Below are 15,757 nucleotides of genomic sequence, written 5' to 3' on the forward strand. Positions count from 1 at the left end.
TGCCCGCTTTCATCGGGCCATCTCCAGCACTGACACACACTCGTGGTGTATACAGTGCCTTGGGCCGGACCACCGCTCAGAGGGCTGCAAACTGTGTCTTGCTATGAAAAAGCGGACACTGCTCTCCCGAGATGCCCAAAGGGAGAAGATTTTTGGGCCCGGTACTTCGGCGTCGTCTAAGTCGGCGCCGTCCAAATCGGCGCCACTGAAGTCGGTGCCGTCGAGGACGATGCCTTCGAAGCCGGCGTCATCGAGGTCGATGTCAAAGGAAGCGTCGGCACCGGGAGACCGGGGACAGGCTGCCATTTGACCGATGCACGCTGGGAGCAGTGATGCATCGAGTGGGTCTCCACCCACCTCGGCGCCTCCTGCTTTGCAGACCCCCCGGGACCGTCTTGCGTCGGACCCGTCCCCGAAGAGACGTGTGGATTCCACGTCCTCTTCTCCGGTGCCGAGGAGTCTCGACGTCGGGCGAAGGACAAGAGGCACCGTCGTCATTCTCCTTCGCGTCACGGCACCGGGAGCTCCGGGTCATCGATACATTCGATACCCGAGAAGCGTCGGTGCCGAGAGGATCGCTCCCCCTCTATTACTGAGGTACCGACGCGTGGGGTCACTGGCAGCCGAGTCCCCACTCCCCAACCTCAGCAGACTTTGCCTCCAATGCCTCAACCGACCCCTCAGCATCTTCCGGCAACAGCTCTTGATGAGTGTATGCAGGCCCTTTTTCCTTTTTTTATGGAAATGATGCAGCAGTGGCAATCGGCACCAAGGTTGTCGGTGCCGACGGCGTCGGAGGTATCGACATTGCCGGTGCCGGATGTTTATGCATCAGGCCTTCAGCCTGTGGTGAGATCTGTTTCACCGGTGCCGCCTCCGGCGCCGGTGTCTTTGACTTCCCGAGTTGGCTCTCCCGAGACTTCGGGGCAGGAAGCTTCTCCGGAGTCTCAGGGACCGTCAACTTCTCGACATCGTCATAGAGGCCGTCAAGCCTCTTCGTCGAGACGGGCTCAGATCCGGGCGGCTCTGTCTGAGCTTTTAGCCCCATCTGACAATACCTCATCAGAGGATGATGATGGGGAGTTCTCTGGTGAGGACTCTCAAGGCATCCCATCTGATTCTACTCCCTCGCCACAAAGACAGCTGTCTCCTCCCGAGAGCTTGTCTTTCTCATCTTTTGTTAGGGAGATGTCTGAGGCCATCCCCTTCCCCGTGGAAATTGTGGATTATGCCCAGAGCTAAAATGCTTGAGGTTTTGGACTATCCATCTCCACCTTCATCTTCTGCCACAGTTCCTTTCCATGAGACTCTCAAGGAACTTATGTTGAGGAACTGGGAGAAGCCTTTTTCTTGTCCAACCGTCCCCAAAAAAGTTGAGTCCCAATACCGGATCCACGGGGAACCCAGTCTCATGCGGGCTCAATTGTCTCATGATTCAGCGGTGGTGGATTCCGCTCTCAGAAGAGCCAAGAGTTCTAGGAACTTCTCGGCGCCCCCGGGGCGGGAGTATGGAACTTTGGACTCTTTTGGGAGAAAGGTGTATCAGGCTGGTCTGCTCGCCGCCAAGATTCAGTCGTACCAACTCTACACGAGTATTCATTTGCGGAACTCTGTGAGGCAACTTGAGAGTTTGGTAGATACACTCCCACAGGAGAAAGCCGAACCCTTTCGCCAAGTGATCAGGCAGCAGAAGGCGTGTCGCAAGTTCCTGTCCAGGGGCGTTTTTGACACTTGCGATGTGGTATCTCGCTTCTCTGCTCAAGGTATAGCGATGCGCAGGTTCTTATGGCTGCGTGCCTCTAACCTGGAGGAACAAACTCAGCGGAAGATAGCAGATATCCCATGCCGGGGGATCACCTTTTCGGAGAGAATGTAGAAGAGATGATTGATCATCTCTACCAGCGTGACAATGCTATGGATTCTCTCTCCCGCCGGGCACCTTCTGCATCCACTTCCACTTCTAGGAAGTTTTTTAAGGGAAAAAGACGTGCTCCTTATGTTTCTAGAAACCGCAAGTACACTTCTTATTCCCGTCAGCCGGTTCAGGCTCGACCCCAGCCCGCTCGCTCTCGTCAGCAGCGGGCTCCGAAGCAGGCCCCTGCAGCTCCCCAGCAAAAACCAGGGACGGGTTTTTGACTGGCTCCAGCAGAGCATAGCCGAAATCAAAGTACCTGGGCCGGACGATCTACCGGTCGGGGGGAGGTTAAAATTTTTTCACCAAAGGTGGCCTCTCTTAACCTCCGATCGGTGGGTTCTCCAAATAGTCCGGTCCGGATACGCTCTCAATCTGATTTCCGAACCTCCAAATTGTCCACCAGGAGCTCAGTCTTTCAGCTCCTACCACAAGCAGGTACTTGCAGAGGAACTCTCCACCCTTCTCAGCACCAATGCGGTCGAGCCCGTTCCACCAGGGCAAGAAGGGCTGGGATTCTATTCCAGGTACTTCCTTGTGGAAAAGAAAACAGGGGGGATGCGTCCCATCCTAGACCTAAGGGCCCTGAACAAATACCTGGTCCGAGAAAAGTTCAGGATGCTTTCCCTGGGCACCCTTCTTCCCATGATTCAAGAAAACGATTGGCTATGCTCTCTGTACTTGAAGGACGCTTACACTCACATATCGATACTTCCAGCTCACAGGAAGTATCTTCGATTTCGGCTGGGATCACAGCACTTTCAGTACTGTGTTTTGCCTTTTGGCTTGGCGTCTGCACCCAGGGTATTTACAAAGTGCCTGGCAGTTATGGCAGCGTCGCTACGCAGACTGGGAGTGCATGTGTTCCCTTATCTGGACGATTGGCTGGTGAAGAACACCTCTCCGCAAGAAACTTTGCAGTCCATGCGGATGACTATTCAGGTGCTAGAGATGCTGGGGTTTGTCATCAATTATCCCAAGTCCCATCTCGTCCCAGCTCAGAAATTGGAATTCATAGGAGCTCTGTTGTGCACAAAGACAGCTTGTGCTTATCTTCCAGGACCCAGAGCGGACAGACTTCTGTCTCTGGTTTCCAAAGTGCAAGCGTCTCAGCAGATCACAGCTCGGCAGATGTTGAGATTGCTTGGCCACATGGCCTCCACAGTTCATGTGACACCCATGGCACGTTTACACATGAGATCTGCTCAATGGACCCTAGCTTCTCAGTGGTTTCAAGCCACAGGGAATCTAGAGGATGTTATCCGGCTGTCCATCAATTTTCGCAACTCCCTCAATTGGTGGACCATTCGATCCAATCTGGTCTTGGGACGCCCATTCCAAATTCCGCAGCCTCAAAAAGTGCTGACGACGGATGCATCCCTTCTCGGGTGGGGAGCGCATGTAGATGGGCTTCACACTCAAGGAGCTTGGTCTCTTCAGGAGAGGCATCTCCAGATCAATCTCCTGGAATTGCGAGCGATCTGGAACGCCCTGAAGGCCTTCAGAGATCGGCTATCCAACAAAATTGTTCTCATGCAGACAGACAATCAGGTGGTAATGTATTACACCAACAAGCAAGGGGGTACCGGATCTCGCCCTCTGTGTCAGGAGGCCGTGCAGATGTGGCTATGGGCCTATCAAAACGGAATGTTTCTCCAAGCCACTTATCTAGCCGGTGTAAACAACAGTCTGGCCGACAGGCTGAGCAGAATTATGCAGCCTCACGAGTGGTCCTTGAACATGACTATTGCCAAAAAGATCCTTCGAGTTTGGGGCACTCCATCGATAGATCTTTTTGCTTCCCAGGACACTCACAAGGTTCCTCAATTCTGTTCCAGACTTCAGGCCCACGGCAGACTAGCATCGGATGCCTTCCTCCTTTTTGGGGGGACAGGACTCCTATATGCGTATCCTCCCATCCCTTTAGTGGGGAAGACTCTCTCCTGAAACTCAAGCAAGACCAGGGAACCATGATTCTGATAGCGCCCTTTTGGCCCCGTCAGATTTGGTTTCCCCTTCTTCTGGAACTTTCTTCAGAAGAGCCATGGAGATTGGACTGTTTTCCGACCCTCATTACTCAGAACGAGGGGGCGCTTCTGCATCCCAACCTCCGGTCTCTAGCTCTCACGGCTTGGATGTTGCGAGCGTAGAGGTTGCCTCTTTTGGTCTCTCTGAGGGTGTCTCCAGAATCTTGTTTGCTTCCAGAAAAGATTCCACACATAAGTGTTATTCTTTTAAATGGAAGAGGTTTGCCGTCTGGTGTGATAGCAAGGGTCTAGATCCTTTCTGTTGTCCTGCACGGACCTTGCTTGAGTACCTTTTGCATTTATCCGAGTCTGGTCTTAAAACCAACTCGGTCAAGGTTCATCTTAGCGCAATCAGTGCTTATCATTCACATGTGGATGGTTTGCCTATCTCTGGACAGCCTTTAGTCATGCGTTTCATGAGAGGTTTGTTTTTGACAAAGCCCCCTGTCAAACCTCCTCCAGTGCCATGGGATCTCAACGTCGTTCTCACCCAGCTGATGACAACTCCTTTCGAGCCACTGGATTCCTGTCATCTGAAGTACTTGACCTTGAAGGTCATTTTCTTGGTGGCGGTTACTTCAGCTCGTAGGGTCAGTGAGCTTCAGGCCCTAGTAGTTCATGCACCTTTCCTTGTCTTTCATCATGACAGAGTAGTTCTCCGCACGCACCCAAAGTTTTTACCGAAGGTGGTGTCGGAGTTCCATCTGAACCAGTCAATTGTCTTGCCAACATTTTTTCCTCCTCCTCACATGAGCCCGGGCGAAAGCAAGTTGCACACTTTGGACTGTAAAAGAACACTGGCCTGTTACGTGGAGCGGACACGCCCCTTCAGACAGTCCGCCCATCCGTTTATTTCTTTTAATCCCAATAAGAGGGGAGTTGCTGTCGGAAAACGCACCATTTCTAATTGGCTAGCAGATTGCATTTCCTTCTCTTATGCCCAAGCTGGGCTGACTTTGGACGGCCATTTCACGGCTCATAATGTTAGAGCCATGGCAGCGTCACTGGCTCATCTAAAGTCAGCCACCATAGAAGAGATTTGCAAAGCTGCGACGTGGTCTTCTATCCACACATTCACATCGCATTACTGCCTTCAGCAGCATAGCCGACGCGACAGTCGGTTTGGGCAGTCGGTGCTGCAGAGTCTGTTTGGGGTTTAGAATCCAACTCCACCCCCCTAGGCCCATTTTTATTCTGTTCCAGGCTGCACACTCAGTTAGTTGTGTTTTGTTTCAGGTCAATTTCTCTTATGTCCTCGCCGTTGCGAGGCCCAATTGACCATTCTTTGTTATGTTGAGTGAGCCTGGGGGCTAGGGATACCCAATTGTGAGAATTTTGGCCTGCTTGTCTTTGGAGAAAGAGTAGTTACTTACCTGTAACAGGTGTTCTCCGAAGACAGCAGGCAATATATTCTCACAACCCTCCCACCTCCCCTTTGGAGTTGTATTCCTCTATTTCTTGAAAATTAACTGAGGAATGTGTCCTCGCGGTGGGCGGGAAAATGGACGCGCGCATGCGCACTGCATCCGCCCCCGCGACGAGGGACATTTTTTCATTTTGATGTGGACTTTGCTAGAAAGTCCTCCGGGCCGACGTGACGTCACCCAATTGTGAGAATATATTGCCTGCTGTCTTCGGAGAACACCTGTTACAGGTAAGTAACTACTCTACTCCTCCCCCTGCCTGGGTCGCTGTTTGCTGCTGTGCGTCGGGCAGCCAATTACTGTTCTGCCCTCGACGTCATAACGTTGCGATTGGTGAAGTGTAATTGCTCTGCCCTCAACGTCATCACGTTTGACGCGAGGGCGGGGCAAACAGTAATGGGGATAAATTCCGATCTATGTCTCCTCACAAACCGGAAGTTGCAGCTTCATTAGAACATTCAGGTAGGGAATTATGTGCGGAAGGGGCGGGGCTGAGGGCGGGGCTATCAGTGAGAGTGAGTGGTGTGGTGCCTGACTGACAGTGAGTGGTAGTGCAGGGCTCCAGTGTTTCCCTGCCACAGAGTGAGCTTCAGAATGTTTGAGGTAAGAATTATTTATATAGAAGATGTTTTGCTGTGCATTTCAATGGAAGGATGCTGAAGTGAGTTGAAATTAAAATCGTTGGCTTTTTCTGGAGCATCTTTACATGTTTAGGATCCCCAGCCCTATTTCTTTTTCTTTTTGTCCTGTATATTTTCTAGACTCTAGTTATGTTTTGCTGCCTGCAGTAGCCTCGTGGTTTCTTCAGATTTCTCCCTTACACTCCATAAGCTTTCTTTTTCATGTAGACATAAGAGTTTTGCCCCATCCTTGGCCACCTTTAAATCTAGACTGAAAGCCCACCTCTTTAACATTGCTTTTGACTCGTAACCACTTGTAACCACTTGCCTCCACCTACCCTCCTCTCTTCCTTCCCGGTCACATTAATTGATTTGATTTGCTTACTTTATTTTTTGTCTATTAGATTGTAAGCTCTTTGAGCAGGGACTATCTTTCTTCTATGTTTGTGCAGCGCTGCGTACGCCTTGTAGCGCTATAGAAATGCTAAATAGTAGTAGTAGTAGTAGTTACCATACTGGCAGAAGCCCAAGAAGAAGCAAGATACCATGCTGTCTACTCACAGGGATAAACGGTGGCTACTGGTCTACCTTAATAAGAAGTTATAGACTTTACCTTTAGGAATTTGATGTTAACTTTATGGCATGTTCCAGAGTCCAGGGATGCAGGAGTTTAGGCCTTGAATGTCACAAACAGTTCAGGTTTTCTTTCTCGCTAATAAATATGTATACCCAAAATTCTTTACAGGGTAACAAATTTTCTAATAGCTGTACTCGCTATATATTAGATCTTCACCACCATATTAACTATTTTTTAGATTGTTCTTAAAATATCAAACTTTCTAAAACCATTGTCAACAACTCAGATACACACACTCTCTCACTCCACATTCATCCAAGCCTTGTGCCAGATCTTACTAGTACATCATATATCTAACTACCACAGTGACCCCACTCAGCACTTCTTTTTTTTACAAATAACTAGTGACAAGTAACAGTTGTTTTAGGCACATTCATTTAAATCATTCACATGATTTGTCGACTATGCCGTGTTGTACTAACTCTTAAACAATTGTCCTGTTAAGTGCTTTGTTTATCCAAATTATACAGATTGTCCTGACAGCGTTCTTATCTAATCAACCACGCTGTGCTTGATACCAAACAGGCAGTCCTAATGAGCGCTGTCTTGATTGTCCATAAATTATACAGATTGTCCTGACAGCGTTCTTATCTAATCAACCACACTGTGCTTGATAGCAAAAGGCCAGTCCTAATGAGAGCTGTATTGATTGTACATTTTATCCATAGAGTCCATTAATCAATCATTAAGCTCATATAGTTTCCAGAATGTTCTCTTAGAAAACCAACAGACTTCACTGTTATAGGTAGTATCCACTGCTGCATTTGGATCCGCAAGGCTGATCTTCACAACAACTCCCTCTCTCACACACTGTGTCCTGCACCCTACACAGCCTGTATTTCGCTACTTGAGCGTCATCAGGGGTCGGGTTCCATTCGTGATTTCATTCAATTTATGGATATTGGGCGAACCGGACCGCATAGCACTTCCATGCGTCCACGCCCCAGCTATGTATGAGAGAGATTTCCATGGCTACTGCCTCCATTGTATGCAACTCTGTCTCTGGCGTATTATCAGTATACTTGAGTACAAGTAATTTAATTCTAGTTACAAATATAAACACTCCTCTAAAGTAACTACCACCTCATTCTCTTATAACTGTTTATTGAAATATAACATCTTTACATAAAGTTTTAATAACCTCTAACAGAGGAAATGCCTCCCCTCATTGTATTGCTCATTGGCGCCATCATCACTCAAACTCTTACTAAATCATACAACCATCTTAAAATTGTACATACATTACACCATTTTTAAAATAACTTTATGCTCTCTCTGATCTGAATAATGAAATAACTATAATACTGAAATTTTTCACAAATACGTTGTTCATGCTAAGAATGCACTTTTTATTCACCAGAATGTCATTTGTTCATGTGGAAAATCCACTTTCCTTTTCAAGTCCTATCATTGCAAAGTCTTACCATTAAGAAGTGATATATAAATCAATGTGCACAACCATGAATAACTCCATAGTTAACACAACTGCACTCTGCTTGAATTAGCCATTGCTTCTGTTCAGCTCCCATTTTGGTTACAAACTGTGAAGACTGTTGTCAAATTGCCACAGTCATTGTGTTTCACTGAACACATCTTCAGAGGTTGAACTTAATAAATGTTTCAAACCATTATTGGCTCCATACTCAGAGCTGACCTCAATTCGTTACCATGAACAGTGGCGCTCCGACATTTATTTGGCAATCTTGATCTTCATCCTGAGGTTTCAGTCCTTCTTTATTGTTTGCTGTGCATAACAAAACAGTGCACGTACATTTACCAATAATTGCAAAACAATGTCCCATCTTGTTGTCACATTTGTATGCCATCCTTGTGCCCTTGTGCTTTTATGTTTCAACATTTTATTGATGATTAATCAGTGTACACAACACCATATCAGGTATCAACAACAAATCATAACATTACACATTACATATCGTCATCAGATTTTATAATGTAACAACAACCTCCCCCCCCTCCCAAACACTGTATGCATTCCTTCCCACTCTTCCCCCCAGGTCTCCCAACCCCCACCCTCCTACCTTTTTTCCCCCACAGCCCTTGTGCTTTTAAAGGCTCATCCCCATTATACACTTTACACTACTTTCACCTTGCACACCCACACATCTATTGACTGAATTCCATTCTTATTGCTAGCCCTGGGTTTGACTCTCCTTGGCTGTCCTGAATGGATAGGAAGGTAAGTCCAGAGAGTCCAGTAGAAGAGTGAGCAAATAACTAACACAGCCTGCAGTCCCTGAGTAGGAGAAATTCCTCTCTCTTCTCATGTGAATTTCACTGCAGTAGGTTTTCCCTTGGGCTGAGGAAAACTTTAGAACTGGGATTCTTTGCAGCTGTCATTTGCATGTGAATAGACAAAAGGATCTAACCAGCCAAGGTAGAGACTAGAAACAGAAGCATTCTGGAGTTTAAGACAGCATGTCTGATTAGGATGCTGCCATCATATACCCCAGATCTTTTAGTAACTTTTGCCTTTCTCTCTCCCACCAATAGTGGAAGCTGATGAGTTGTTCATACCTCACCCTGTTAAGTTTGTTTGTTGTATTTTTAGGGATCTGGAAAAGTGGCTGGAGCTCTGAAAAGAGCTTCCTGTCATAGGTATGATGGATTCCCTCAGGGCAGCTGAGCTGGAGGTGGAGATGATGGCCCACATGTACAACAAGTAAACAGACACTGGCAAAAAGACAGATCAGAGTAAGCAGTGGTGGGAAGAGAGAAGGGATATCCGAGCACTTAACGGGGACACTGGTAGTGCTGCAGTGCAAGGAATAACTAATGTCCATACACATCTGTGGTGCAGCAGCAGCAGCACAGATACATGAACAAAAGCAACAGAGGAGGATTGTGGAGGATGGTGGTTACTTCAGTTCTATCGATTGCACCCACACCTTTTCAGAAAAAATGAGTGTATTGAAGTTGAGCTTTAAATTCATGTTTAACTTAAAACACATGTAAAATTTCACATCAAAGCTGATATAGGGACAGGATCATTTTGGAAGTGTCGTAGCTTCTCCTGTAGTGTAACATTGCACACATGCAGTTTGAAATCACAAGATGGGTTTTGTTAACACCCTAAAACTAAATGAGTGGCAACCTTTGATGTGGCACGGCAAGGCCCCACCACCTTCAAATCTATATCGGGAACAGCAAAATCCTAAAGAGCTCTGTAAGCTGAAACACATTAATACTATGATGCAAAAATCCTTCATGTCAGAAATCTTTCCTCCAACTTTTATCCTTGTGATGTCCCTTTGAATTGTCTCCTATGTGTGTTGTTTGAGGGTTGGTCTGACAGACCTTGTTTTTTGCCCTGCCTTGTGAACGATCAGTTGAGTTCTTCGAGTCTCCCCCATACTCTTTGTGGACACTCATGTTTTCCCTTTTTGTTTTTTTTTTTTGTGTTGTTGGGACACTTTTGCATATTGTGGATTCCCACGAACAGTGCTTTAGCTAGGGCTTCTGTTCAGTTTTTGTTTGTTTTTTTCGAGCTGTACACTAGCTGAGATTTTCCCTGCCTTCAGTAGCCTTTCTTTTTGAGAATGCCCCATGCTTGCCTTTACTTAGCGCTCTGCATTCTTGAGGTGAAAATACATTTCTTTTCAGTATAATTCTGGGATTTTCATGTAGCTGGTTTGCAACAAATCAGAGCTTCTGACGGAGCTTGGGGTTTCTGTTTAATATAGGACTTTTTGTTGCCCCTCACAGGGAGGATCAGAGTGGCTTACATAATGTACTTACAGATCAAGCTGCAAAAGGTTCAAAGAAAAAAATAGGTAGAAGAGTAAACGGAAAGATCTTGCCGCAGATGCCATATACTACTACTACTTAACATTTCTAGAGCGCTACTAGGGTTACGCAGCACTGTACAGTTTAACAAGGAAGGACAGTCCCTGCTCAAGTAGCTTACAATCTAAAGGACGAAATGTCAAGTTGGGGCAGTCTAGATTTCCTGAGTAGAGGTATGGTGGTTAGGTGCCAAAGGTGACATTGAAGAGGTGGGCTTTGAGCAAGGATTTGAAGATGGGCAGGGAGGGGGCCTGGCGTATGGGCTCAGGGAGTTTATTCCAAGCATGCGGTGAGGCGAGGCAGAAAGGACGGAGCCTGGAGTTGGCGGTGGAGGAGAAGGGTACTGAAAGGAGGGATTTGTCTTGAGAGCGGAGGTTGCGGGTAGGAACGTAAGGGGAGATGAGGGTAGAGAGGTAGGGAGGGGCTGCAGATCGAGTGCATTTGAAGGTTAGTAGGAGAAGCTTGAACTGTATGCGGTACCTGATCGGAAGCCAGTGAAGTTACTTGAGTAGAGGGGTGATATGAGTATATCGGTCCAGGCGGAAGATAAGACGTGCAGCAGAGTTGTGAATGGACTGAAGGGGGGGATGGATGGCTAAGTGGGAGGCCAGCGAGGAGTAGGTTGCAGTAGTCATGGCGCGAGGTAATGAGAGAGTGGATGAGAGTTCGGTTGGTGTGCTCAGAGAGGAAAGGGCGAATTTTGCTAATGTTGTAGAGGAAGAAGCGACAGGTCTTGGTTATCTGCTGGATATGCGCAGAGAAGGAGAGGGAGGAGTCAAAGATGACTCCGAGGTTGCGGGCAGATGAGACGGGGGCGATGAGGGGGTTATTAACTGAGATAGAGAGTGGAGGGAGAGGAGAAGTGGGTTTGGGTGGGAAAGAATAAGCTTGGTCTTGGCCATGTTCAGTTTCAGGTGGCGGTTGGACATCCAGGCAGCAATGTCGGATAAGCAGGCCGATACTTTGGCTTGGATTTCAGCACTGATGTCTGGTGTGGAGAGATAAAGCTGGGTGTCGTCAGCATAAAGATGGTATTGGAAACCATGAGATGAGATCAAGGAGACCAGGGAAGAGGTGTAGATTGAAAAAACAAGGGGGTCCAAGGACGGATCCCCGAGGAACTCCAACAGAGAGCGGGATGGGTGTGGAGGAAGAACCATGAGAATGTACTCTGAAGGTACGGTAGGAGAGATAAGAGGAGAACCAGGAGAGGACAGAGCCCTGGAACCCAAATGAGGACAGTGTGGCAAGAAGTAAATTGTGATTGACAGTGTCAAAAGCAGCGGATAGGTTGAGGAGGATGAGGATGGAGTAGTGACCTTTGGATTTGGCAAGGAACAGGTCATTGCAGACTTTAGTGCCGTCTCAGTCGAGTGTAAGGGGCAAAAGCTGGATTGAAGCGGATCGAGGATGGCATGAGAGGAGAGAAAATCAAGGCAGCGGTTGTGAAGGGCGCATTCAAGTATCTTGGAGAGGAAGGGTAGGAGGGAAATGGGGCGCTAGTTAGAGGGAAAGATAGGGTCAAGTGATGGTTTTTTGAGGAGTGGTGTGACTACAGCATGCTTGAAGGTGTCAGGGACAGTTGCAGTGGAGAGAGAGAGGTTGAGGATATGACTGATTTGGGGGGGGGGGTGATAGTAGGAGAGATGGTGTTGAGTAATTTGGTGGGGATGGGGTCAGAGGAACAGGTGGTGCATTTCGAGGAGGAAAGAAGATGGGTGGTTTCCTCTTCGGTGATATCAGGAAACGAGGAAAAGGAGACCTGGGTTGGTTGGTTGCGGGAGTGGGTTATAGGGTGAAGAGGAGAAGATGGTTTGGTGGTGAATTCTAGGTTGATCTTCTGCACCTTGTCGCGGAAGTAGCCAGTGATTGAGGAGAGAGTGAGGGAGGGGTGGGAGCGGAGGGCACTTTGAGGAGGGAGTTAAGGGTGGCGAAGAGACGGCAAGGGTTAGAGCTGAGGGAAGTAGTCAATTGGGTGTAATATCAAGTCTGAAAAACCTGCAAGAAGTGGGCTTTGAGCTTGGCCTTAAAGCTTGTGAATGAGGTTTATATACAAAGGAAGGTAATGCTGGATGGCGTTCTAAAGAATCGAGCAAATATATTAAAGGTGGATCCACAGATGATCTCAAAATGAACCCAAGAACAGGCAGGAACCATGGGAGGGTGGTTATGCTATTGCGTACGCTACAGTTCCATATCAGAGCATTAAAGATGACTGACCAGTCAAAGAAGCATGTAAACCAGGACAAGAATTTTGAATTTGATTTTGTAAACATTTGGAAGTCAATAATTTTCAAAGCACTTTGGGAGGCTAAGTTCCATAGGTTTCTATGGAACTTTGGGAGGCTAAGTGCTTTGAAAATGAGCTTGATAGTCACCAAGGCATAGATTAAAATTAGTAGGGTATCTTTGGCCAAGAAATGTCTGATAGCTCTCATTTAACAAAAGACAAAGAAATATAACTACTGAGTAGATTTGAGCATCGTGTGTCAGTTTTGAAGCGAGCAGAACTCCCAACACTGGGAGGCAATTGGATGGAGGAATAGACCAACCAACAAGAATCATACCATATCCCATGAACCGCATTGCATGAGATTTTAGACAGTTCATCTTCAAGCAGTTGTACTCCAGCTATTGTGCCACTTCTGCCGGACAGCTGTTAAGAGATGTCAACTCAAGTGAAGCAGGGTTGTTGTAAGATAATAATTAAATGTTGTCTCTTGACCCTCTTATCCTTGGGGTGTACCAAGCCTTGAATTATTATGGAGAGACTAGCTCTTAACTTTTAATAATACTTTATCTTTTTGTAAGGAAATTGAGTGCTTTTACTGAAAGTAGAGGTGTAGCTAGGGCAGCACAGGGCATGTATTGGGCTGTCAGACAGAATGGTTATTTTTACTGCATCCAAATGCCCCTTCTTCCCTCCTTGACCCTGACAGTCATTGCTCCTCTCCCAAAGTACATCACTACATAAGTACATAAGTAATGCCATACTGGGAAAAGACCAAGGGTCCATCGAGCCCAGCATCTTGTCCACGACAGCAGCCAATCCAGGCCAAGGGCACCTGGCAAGCTTCCCAAACGTACAAACATTCTGTACATGTTATTCCTGGGATTTTGGATTTTTCCAAGTCCGTTTAGTAGCGGTTTATGGACTTGTCCTTTAGGAAACCGTCCAACCCCTTTTTAAACTCTGCTAAGCTAACCGCCTTCACCACATTTTCCGGCAATGAATTCCAGAGTTTAATTACACGTTGGGTGAAGAAATATTTTCTCCGATTTGTTTTAAATTTACTACACTGTAGTTTAATCGCATGCCCCCTAGCCCTAGTATTTTTGGAAAGCGTGAACAGACGCTTCACATCCACCTGTTCCACTCCACTCATTATTTTATATACCTCTATCATGTCTCCCCTCAGCCGTCTATTCTCCAAGCTGAATAGCCCTAGCCTCCTTAGTCTTTCTTCATAGGGAAGTCGTCCCATCCCCGCTATCATTTTAGTCGCCCTTCGCTGCACCTTTTCCAATTCTACTATATCTTTCTTGAGATGCGGCGACCAGAATTGAACACAATACTCAAGGTGCGGTTGCACCATGGAGCAATACAACGGCATTATAACATCCTCACACCTGTTTTCCATACCTTTCCTAATAATACCCAACATTCTATTCGCTTTCCTAGCCGCAGCAGCACACTGAGCAGAAGGTTTCAGTGTGTTATCGACGACGACACCCAGATCCCTTTCTTGGTCCGAAACTCCTAACGTGGAACCTTGCATGACGTAGCTATAATTTGAGTTCTTTTTTTCCCACATGCATCACCTTGCACTTGCTCACATTAAACGTCATCTGCCATTTAGCCGCCCAGTCTCCCAGTCTCGTAAGGTCCTCTTGTAATTTTTCACAATCCTGTCGCGAGTTAACAACTTTGAATAACTTTGTGTCATCAGCAAATTTAATTACCTCGCTAGTTACTCCCATCTCTAAATCATTTATAAATATATTAAAAAGCAGCGGTCCTAGCACAGACCCCTGAGGAACCCCACTAACTACCCTTCTCCATTGTGAATACTGCCCATTTAACCCCACTCTCTGTTTCCTGTCCTTCAACCAGTTTTTAATCCACAATAGGACATTTCCTCCTATCCCATGACCCTCCAATTTCCTCTGTAGCCTTTCATGAGGTACCTTGTCAAACGCCTTTTGAAAATCCAGAAACACAATATCAACCGGCTCCCCTTTGTCCACATGTTTGTTTACTCCTTCAAAGAATTGAAGTAAATTGGTCAGGCAAGATTTCCCCACACAAAAGCCGTGCTGACTCGGTTTCAGTAATCCATGTCCTCGGATGTGCTCTGTAATTTTGTTTTTAATAATAGCCTCTACCGTTTTCCCCGGCACCGACGTCAGACTCACCGGTCTATAATTTCCCGGATCTCCCCTGGAGCCTTTTTTAAAAATGGGCGTTACATTGGCCACCCTCCAATCTTCCGGTACCACGCTCGATTTTAAGGATAAGTTGCATATCACTAGCAGTAGCTCCGCAAGCTCATTTTTCAGTTCTATCAGTACTCTAGGATAAATACCATCCGGTCCAGGAGATTTGCTACTCTTCAGTTTGCCGAACTGCCCCATTACGTCCTCCAGGTTTACCGTGAAGTCAGTAAGTTTCTCCGACTCGTCCGCTTGAAATACCATTTCCAACACCGGTATCCCACCCTTCCTTAATCGCCCCTTTTACCCCTCGGTCATCCAGCGGCCCAACCGATTCTTTTGCTGGCTTCCTGAGGGTCTGATGCACAAAAGTCCCCAGAAATAACTGCTCATTGTTTCCACCTTGGTAAAAATTATCAAGGTGGAAATAGCGATTCTCAAAAGAAATTGCATGCAAATGAGCTGCATGGACTTGTAGCATGCAGCTCGATAGGGAAAACACTAGGGCATGCAAATAGCAGTCAGTCGGTAAGTGTGGCTACTAACACTTCCACAGTGTTTCACGGCTTTAATACAAGCTGTGTCTGTAAGCCGTGTGTAGCTCCCCCCCTCCTTCCCCCCAAAAAAGAAAAAAACATTTTTAAGCCGCCACAGCTCTCCCATAAACACACTTTTGAATTTCCCTTGGTGGACTTGTTTACTGATGAGCAGAAAGCGGCATAGCAGCCACAGATGTTTCCCACAATGTTTAGAGCTCAGCCTCTGGTTTTCAGAAGATCAGGAGGCTGGAAGTTGCTCCTTTTATCCCAGGATGTTTCGGGCTTGTGAAAGTATCCCTTTGAATTTTCTTTTTTTAATTCCTGTTTTGATTACTGTGCCAAAACTGCCTGCACTGATGT

The 15,757-nt window shown here is 46.8% G+C and overlaps 1 protein-coding gene across 3 annotated transcripts in view; it reads left to right on the plus strand.

The window, feature by feature from the left end:
• Positions 1 to 15,757, plus strand: part of LOC115460577 (mitochondrial import inner membrane translocase subunit Tim10-like) — a 35,960-nt gene that overhangs the window by 2,208 nt on the left and 17,995 nt on the right. For 2 of the 3 annotated variants that reach the window (XR_003940515.1, XR_003940516.1), the window contains exon 2: positions 9,190 to 9,300. The exons of the other annotated variant lie outside the window; for it this stretch is intronic. The gene's annotated coding sequence lies outside the window, so the exon portion shown is untranslated. The remainder of the gene's footprint in view (positions 1 to 9,189; positions 9,301 to 15,757) is intronic. 3 annotated transcript variants of the gene reach the window in all.

Source organism: Microcaecilia unicolor, chromosome 1 (genome assembly GCF_901765095.1).
Source record: "Microcaecilia unicolor chromosome 1, aMicUni1.1, whole genome shotgun sequence".
NCBI classification, from domain to species: Eukaryota; Metazoa; Chordata; class Amphibia; order Gymnophiona; family Siphonopidae; genus Microcaecilia; species Microcaecilia unicolor.